The sequence below is a fragment of the Ornithorhynchus anatinus genome, chromosome X2 (genome assembly GCF_004115215.2).
Source record: "Ornithorhynchus anatinus isolate Pmale09 chromosome X2, mOrnAna1.pri.v4, whole genome shotgun sequence".
Lineage (NCBI taxonomy): Eukaryota > Metazoa > Chordata > Mammalia > Monotremata > Ornithorhynchidae > Ornithorhynchus > Ornithorhynchus anatinus.
Window position 1 is genome coordinate 5,112,693 of NC_041750.1, and position 8,170 is coordinate 5,120,862.

The window sequence follows — 8,170 nt, forward strand, 5'->3', positions numbered from 1 at the left end:
TGGGGACAAAATACTGTTCCGGCTGCATGAATGATTTCCGTCTGGAAACTACCTAGATGATTTCCCTCAACCGGGCTGGGAATCTTGGGGTTGGCCCGGCCGCCGGCCCTGGCAGTTGTGGAGCGGATACCAGCTGCTGTGTATTAGCAGCCTAAGGCCCTTTTCAGTTGAGCACTGCTGGCTTCCCCCATCCCCCACCTCAACAATCAATGGTATTAATTGAGCGCTTTCCGTGTGCAGAGCACTGTATTAAGCACTCAAGAGAGTACAATATAACAGAGTTCGTAAACACATTCCTGGTCCAGGAGCTTACAGTCTAGAGGGGGAGATGGACATTAATATAAATACATAAATGACGATATTAAGTGCTGTGGGGCTGAGGGTGGGGTGAATATCAAGTGCTTTAAAGGATACAGTTCCAAGTGCAAAGGCGATGCAAAAGGGAGAGGGAGTTGAGGAAAAAGGGGGCAGGGGAAACCTTTAAGGAGCTGGTGGTGGAGAGAACTTCAGTGCAGTGCTAAGCACTTAGTAAAGTGATCTATAAATACCACTGACAGACTGACTGACCAACAAGCTGGCCCTGGTGGCCAGGGTCCCCAGAAACCTTTGGGCTCTCGATCCAGTGCAAGGTCCCAAGACTGCCTGGGCAACGATCACTGGTATCACTACCAGCATCAGCTAGGCAAAACCAAACCACCATCAAATATCAAGGGACTTTGAGCAAGTCACTTCCCTTCTCTGTACCTCAGTTTTCTCAACTGGAAAATGGGAATTCAATACCTGTTCTCCATCCTACTTAGACTGAACCCCCTGAAAGACAGAGACTGGGCTCAATCTGATCACCTTTTGTGCTTGGGACATATTAGCTCCTAAATACTGCAATATACATCATTTGATATATATATATATGCATATATATACACATATTTGTGTGTGTGTATGTATGTATCACACACACACAAACATACACTACTGGAAGTCAATAATTAAAAATCCCCATTCACCTCACTTCAAAAAAATATATAATAAGGGGTTCTTAAAAAGCACGGCAAAGCAGCAATTCATGGACTCCTTTTAAGTGCAGATATCCAAGTTATTTTTCGGGTCCAAGCAACAGAAAAACTAAAAAAATGTAATAATTCTTTCAAGCAAAATCACCCCAAATTTCTTCTTAACCTGGCTTTTGGAAAAACGAGACCCTTGTAGCTGAATGGAAGAATAAAACCCCTACTTTTGACGGTACGAATTCCTTTTTCAGTGAGTCAAATTCACCCCACCAGACATATATTCTCATGTGGCAGCAACCTAACAGCACAACACTCAGTGCCTAATGATGCTTAATATAAAAAAAGACGATCTAGATTTCATCATCCATCTTTCTCCATCCCCATTTTCCATTTTTCCTCCCTCTTCAGCAATCCTGCTCTTAGCCTCAGAGAAAAATGGAGAGAAATGCATATATTCATCTCAGTGGTCCAAAAGTGAAAACCTCTTCTAAATGAAACCATTTAATTCACAATGCCATTGATGATGATGATGATGATGAAACATTTAGTTCATTTCCTATTTTAAGGAAACTCCATTTAAAAGGGTCCTTGTAATCAAATAACCAGAGATCCTTTATTTGGTATTTCAGATTTCAAAAATCTAGACTGCTACTTGTCTCAAAGATCTATGAAAAGTCCTTTCTTTGGCTAAAATTACCCTAGGGGTGGGGAGGGGAGAGGAAATCTTCCAAGCCTTGTAACATAAAAAATAAATTAATAAATCCCAAACATCAGTGGTAAACAAATCATAGCTTTAGCTTCCCCTCCTTCCCCCCCAGCTTGATATAAGGCAGTTTGGTCATCATCAAGGGTTGGAATCTAAAAACAGTCTCCTCTCTCCACCTGTGATGCGATATCTCTACTACATCCTTGGAGGAGAAGCTAACTTCTTCAATTATTAGGCATGCAAAATCAATACAGCTATTATGGAAATAAAAACTAGACCATACTTTGCCAGGTGTATTGAAGAAACTATTAGCTAAATGCGGGCAGTGAAAACTCATCTCTCCCTAAGAGACTTGAGACATATGTTGGAATCCAGGTCAATTTGTTTTTTGGGTTTTTTTCATTTGGCTTTTATATTGAGTTAATAGGCAGACATCCATAAGAGCCAAATCTGAAGCTCCATCTCATTTATGCAAACACTTATACAATCTTAAATATGTACATAACATTGATTTCAATGTCTGTCTCCCACTAGATTGTAAACTTTGTGAGTACACATCTGTCTACTTACTCATACTCTCACACGCAGTTATTGAATCCTCTGTCCACAGTAAGCGCTCAATAAAAACCACTCACTGATAAAAATGCATTTTGATAGGTTATTTGAAAACAATGATAGTTTGAAAATAAAATAAGTGCAATCTCCTGAAAGTCAAAACTCCCAAGATGGGCCTTTGATTGCACATAATTTATTTCTCCTTTTTTAATTTAGGTTTTTAATGAGAGGTGGAATCAATCTAAAAATGCACACGCCCGAGAACAGCTGCAAATTGAACACGCTCTTGCACTTTGGAAAATGCTCCAGACCCTCTGGGAAAAGACCATCAATGCTGTACCAAGACCTGACTCTGACAATCTCCCACTAGATTAAACTGTGTCAAAATAAAAGGTGGCAATCGCTCAGACAGAACGTCAGGCTGTCGGACAGTCAACAGAGTTACTTGGAAGTGAGATGCTCTGTAGATGCACGAACCTTCTCTCTTCCTTCCCAGCCCGACCACGTGGGCTGACTCTCCTACCAGGAACGTCCCAGGTTTCTCTAATGGAAGACATTTTCTGCTCTCTCTCGCTCTCTTGAGCATTCCACCAGCTCTACTAGAAAAAAATAAGGCTCCCTCCCGGATTCTGGATCGGTCCAATCACATCCAGCTGTTCGGCCGCTAATCGAAGTTGGCCAGAGCCCCGATCCTCAGGCTCAGACCCCAAATCGCCCTGCCCACTTCCACCTTGGCCATCAGCTGTTTTGGAAGGACTGGTGATGGAGGAGGAGGTGGGAAAACAGCACAGACGACTGACGCTTGGGCAGGGCCCATCATACCACCCAAAACCACCAATTCTTCCCTTCCCATTTTACAGTTTGGGGAGCACTTGTGACCAAGTGAAACGAAGATCCAGTCGACAAATACACTTGCTTCTTGTGACCTTTTGGGGGTACAGGAGGGAGGGACGAGGGGAACCGGAGGGACCAAGAATCAACATGGCCCAGAAGAACAAGCAGGGGGCTGGGAGTCAAGAGACCTGGGTTCTAATCCTGGTTCTGCCATTTCCCTGCTGTGTGACTTTGGACAAGTCATTTAACTTTTCCGGGCTTCAGTTTCTTCATCTGTAAAATGGAGATTCAATACCTCTTCCCCCTCCTACTTACACTGTGAGCTCCCACGTGGGACGGGGCAGGATCCACTCTTGATTACCTTATATCTATCCTGTGCTTGGCATAAACGCCCCACGTGTACCACAATTACCATTATTATTTTATAGGTTTCAGTTTCCTCCTCTGCAAAATGGGGAATCTCCCTCCCTCTTACAGCGTGCCCAAGAGAGACAGAACGGAGACTTGGTACCACACTGGCGCTTAGCTCGTAGTACGTCCATGATGAGGATGATGTTTCAATCGGAGAAGGGGGGGCGGTTACTACTGCTCCCCCCAAAACCATCCCTGGAAAATGGCTGGACAAGGGGCAGTGGGGGTGAATGGGGAAGGTGGGGATGGGGTAGACGGGGGGAGAGGGGGATTGGAATGGGGCAGACGGTTCTAACCGGCTCCACCACTTGTCAGCTTAATTTCTCTGGGCTTCAGTGACCTCATCTGTAAAATGGGGATAAAGAGTGTGAGCCCCACTTGGGACAACCTCATTAACCTGTATCTACCCCGGCGCTTAGAACAGTGCTTGGCACAGAGTAAGGGCTTAACACCACCATCGTCATCATCCAAAGGGGGAGACTGTGGCGTGGGGATGGGTGAGATGGGGTGGGAGGCCACGGGGATGGGGCGTGGGCGAGGGGGAGGGAGGCGGGCGGGGGGCAGACGCGGGGGACGGGGGGAGGCCGAGCCGGAGCTGGGGGAGAGACGGGCAGGGGGGAGCCGGGGCCTGGGCCGACCCCGGGACCCCGCCGTTCCCCGCCCGGAGGACGAGGAAGGGGAGGGGGAAGCACCGCCCCGAGGCCTTGGCCTTGGCCTTGGCCTTCGCCTCACCTCCCGCCGCCGCCGCCGCCGCCGCCGCCGCCGCCGGCTGCTCGCTGTCGGGGCCTCGGCCCCAGGGTCGGGGCCGGCCGGGCTCAGAGCCGCCGCTGCAGGGCGCGGGGACCGACCGGGCGGGGGACGGACTGACGGACGAGGGGCGGAGGGACGAAGGCAGGGAGGGAGGCAGGGAGGGAGGGAGGGAGGCAGAGAAGGAGTCCGTCCCTTCCCTTCCGGTGGCGATGGCGGTGCCCTCCCCTCAGCGGCCGCCGCCGCGCCCCGCGCCCGGCCCCGCCAGCGGCCGGCCCCCTGACTGACAGCCCGCGCCGGCCAATCCCCGGCCCGCAGGAAGGGCCCGCCGGCCAATCGGCGGCCCGCGGGGGCGGCGCCTCCGCCCGGACTCTTGGCGGCGGTCCTGGGGGCGGCCCCGAGGGAGGCCGCACCCGCCCGTCCTCATCCCCGTCTCCGTCTCCCCGCCGCTTCTCCTCACCGCAGCTACCCCTCCGATGTCCGGCCCTGCAGGGAAACCGAGGCACGACGTGGCATCGTTCATTCACTCAGTCGTATTTCTGGAGCGATTACCGTGTGCGGAGCACGGGACTAAGCGCTTGGAAAGTGCAATTCGGCCACGGAGAGAGGCGATCGCTCCCCAACAACGGGCTCGCATCGTTTGTCTGGGTTTATCCGTCCCGCAGAAGTTCAGTCGTATTTATTGGGCGCTTACTTTGTGCAGAGCACCGTATTAAGCGCTTGGAATGTGCAATTCGGCAAGAGACAGAGACAATCCCTACCCAACAACGGGCTCACAGTCTAAACGTGTGTTAGTGGCTACTATTATTATTATTATGGTATTTGTTAAGCCTTATTATGTGCCAGGCACTGTTCTAAACTCTGGAGTCAATACAAGCTAATCCCGTTGGACACGGTCCCTGTCTCACGTAATTTTTACAATCTTAATCCCCATTTTACTGATGAGGCCTGGAGAAGCAGAGTGACTTACCCAAGGTCACACAGCCGACAAGCCCCTCCGCCGGGCTGAGAAATCACGGCGAGGCGTCACCGATGAATAATAATGTGGGTATTTGTTAAGCGCTTACTATGTGCAGAGCATTAAAACTCACCTCCTCCAAGAGGCCTTCCCAGACTGAGCTCCCCTTCTCCATCTACTCCCTCTACCGCCCCCCCTTCACCTCTCCGCAGCTTAACCCTCTTTTCCCCCCATTTCCCTCTGCTCCTCCCCCTCTACCTTCCCATCCCCTCAGCACTGTACTCCTCTGCTCAACTGTATATATTTTCATTACCCTATTTATTTTGTTAATGAAATGTACATCGCCTCGATTCTATTTAGTTGCCATTGTTTTTACGAGATGTTCTTCCCCTTGACTCTATTTATTGCCATTGTCCTTGTCTGTCTGTCTCCCCCGATTAGACCGTAAGCCCATCAAACGGCAGGGACCGTCTCTATCTGTTGCCGACTTGTTCATTCCAAGCGCTTAGTACAGTGCTCTGCACATAGTAAGCGCTCAATAAATACTATTGAATGAATGAATGAATTCTAAGCGCTGGGGTAGATACAGGGTAATCAGGTTGTCCCACATGAGGCTCACAGTCTTCATCCCCATTTTACAGATGAGGAAACTGAGACAGAGAAGTGACATGATTTACCCACAGTCTCTGCCTAATCTCTGACCTACGGGAGCTTGTCTGCTGATTTAGACTGTGGTAGAGCCAACAGTAATAATTGGGGTATTTGTTAAGCATTTACTATGTGCCGAGCATTGAGTAGATATGGTGCAATTGGATCGGACACAGCCCCTTCCCCACATATGGGGGTGGAAAAATGGATTTAATTTCCATTTTACAGTTAAGGAAACAGGACCAGAGAAGATAAGTGACTTACCCAAGGTTACCCAGCAGTCCAACGGTGGAGCTGAGTCCAGACCTCAGGTCTCCTGACACCTACCTCTGGGTTCTTTTTTGTTTATTATGGTACTTGTTAAGCACTTACTTTGTGCCAGGCACTGTACTGAGCACTGGGTAGATTCAAGGTAATCAGGTTGGACATAGTCCCTGTGCCACATGGGGCTCACAGATTTATTTCCCATTTTACAGATGGGGTAACAAGCACAGAGAAGTGAAGTGACCTGCCCCAAGATCACACAGCAGACATGGAGAAACTGGGATTAGAAACCAGGTCTGACTCCTAGGCCTATGCTCTATCCAATAAACCACATTGCTTCCCTTTCCACTGGGTCACGCTGCTTCTCCACCCTTAGGGCAGAAAACAACTCAGCATTTGTGCACTTGGAGGTGCCTAATGTATAAAGTCACACACTCATTAATCAGTGGATCAGTGGTGTTTATTAAGTGCTTACAATGTGCAGAATACTGTACTAAGTGCCTGGGGGAGTATAATATAGCAGAACTAGCAGACACGTTCCCTGCCCTAGAGCATACAACACTCAACTTGCTTTTCCACTTGTCCTTCTCTCCCCCTCTCTAAATTTCTTTGTGTCTGCCTCCCTATGTGATTATAAGCTCCTTGAGGGCAGGGAAGAGCTTCTTCGACCACCACTATTCTCTCCCACTGCTGAGTTCAGTGCTCTGCGTGCATCAAGAGCTCAATCAATTGTATTGGTTGATTAGAACCATGGCTTCCTGCCTCATGTACTGTGTGTGTTGTCATGTGTGACTCCTCTTTCGGTATCCATTTGGGTGATGAGCTGCCGCACTAACACACACACACACATGCATACATAATAATAATGTTGGTATTTGTTAAGCGCTTACTATGTGCAGAGCACTGTTCTAAGCGCTGGGATAGACACAAGGGAGTCAGGTTGTCCCAAGTGGGGCTCACAGTCTTAATCCCCATTTTACAGATGAGGTAACTGAGGCACAGAGAAGTGAAGTGACTTGCCCACAGTCACACAGCTGACAAGTGGCGGAGCGGGGATTTGAACCCATGACCTCTGGCTCCAAAGCCCAGGCTCTTTCCACTGAGCCATGCTGCTTCTCTATGCATACATACAGTCATCCATCATGCTTGAAGATACTGGTGACGGTGAAATTCCACCTCAGATGCATAATCCACCCTCCCCAGACTGTACACAAGCAACGGCTGACCCTTGTGGTGCTGTCATATTTGTTACTTGCCAAGCCCATTGCTGTTTTCATTTTGCTTTGTTGCTTTCCGATCTTTAGGAAGTTTCTGCCCTCAACAATGCAGTCCCTGATTTCTGGGAGCCAGAGGAGCTCACAGTTTGTCTGTAGGATGCTGCATCATCTGAGGTCTTGTTTTACTGTAGCCTTAAATCGTTCCCCCTGCCCCCCTTCCTGGCTTTTGGTTTCCCAGCTCTCCATTCAGCAGCTGCAAGGAGTCCTGCTGTCACTCATTCTCCCGATGCCCACACCCCATGTCCCATCCAGCTCAGCTGTGTGGTGATGGCCACAGATTCGATGCTCTGAGACTTAAGTAGCTTAACTGTATTCTTCCCAGTGCTTAATACAGCTTTCAGTACACTCATATCCAACAATTACAAAGCCTTACTGAAGGCACATCTCTTCCAAGAGACCTTCCCTGACTAAGCACTCCTTTTCTCCATATCTGTAATTGATTTGTTTCTATCCATATCTGTCTCCCCTTTTAGACCGTAAGCTCTTTGTGGGCAGGGAACATGTCTGTTTATCATTATATTGTACTCTACCAAGCACTTAGTACAGTGCTCTGCACACAGTAAGTGCTCAATAAATACGATTGAATGAATGAATGAATGAATGAATGAATGAATAAACACTACTAACTTCTGATTAGCCCCTTGAAACCACTTTGTCAGTATCAGATTCAGCATTGCTTGTGTCTGGACAGACAGACACCAGGATTTCTATTCAAACCCTCCCCCATTGTGCAATGAAAAGAGATGTAATGTGAGATGGAGAT

At 48.5% G+C, this 8,170-nt stretch overlaps 1 protein-coding gene across 3 annotated transcripts in view; it reads right to left on the reverse strand.

Annotated features, from left to right (window-relative positions):
• Window positions 1-4,499, reverse strand: part of MAPK9 (mitogen-activated protein kinase 9) — a 31,391-nt gene extending 26,892 nt beyond the window's left edge. For 2 of the 3 annotated variants that reach the window (XM_029052766.2, XM_029052768.2), the window contains exon 1: window positions 4,246-4,497. The gene's annotated coding sequence lies outside the window, so the exon portion shown is untranslated. Of the gene's footprint in view, window positions 1-4,245 lie in introns of all 3 variants that reach the window. The other variant, XM_029052767.2, reaches the window with a different exon arrangement.
• Window positions 4,500-8,170: the final 3,671 nt, after the last annotated feature.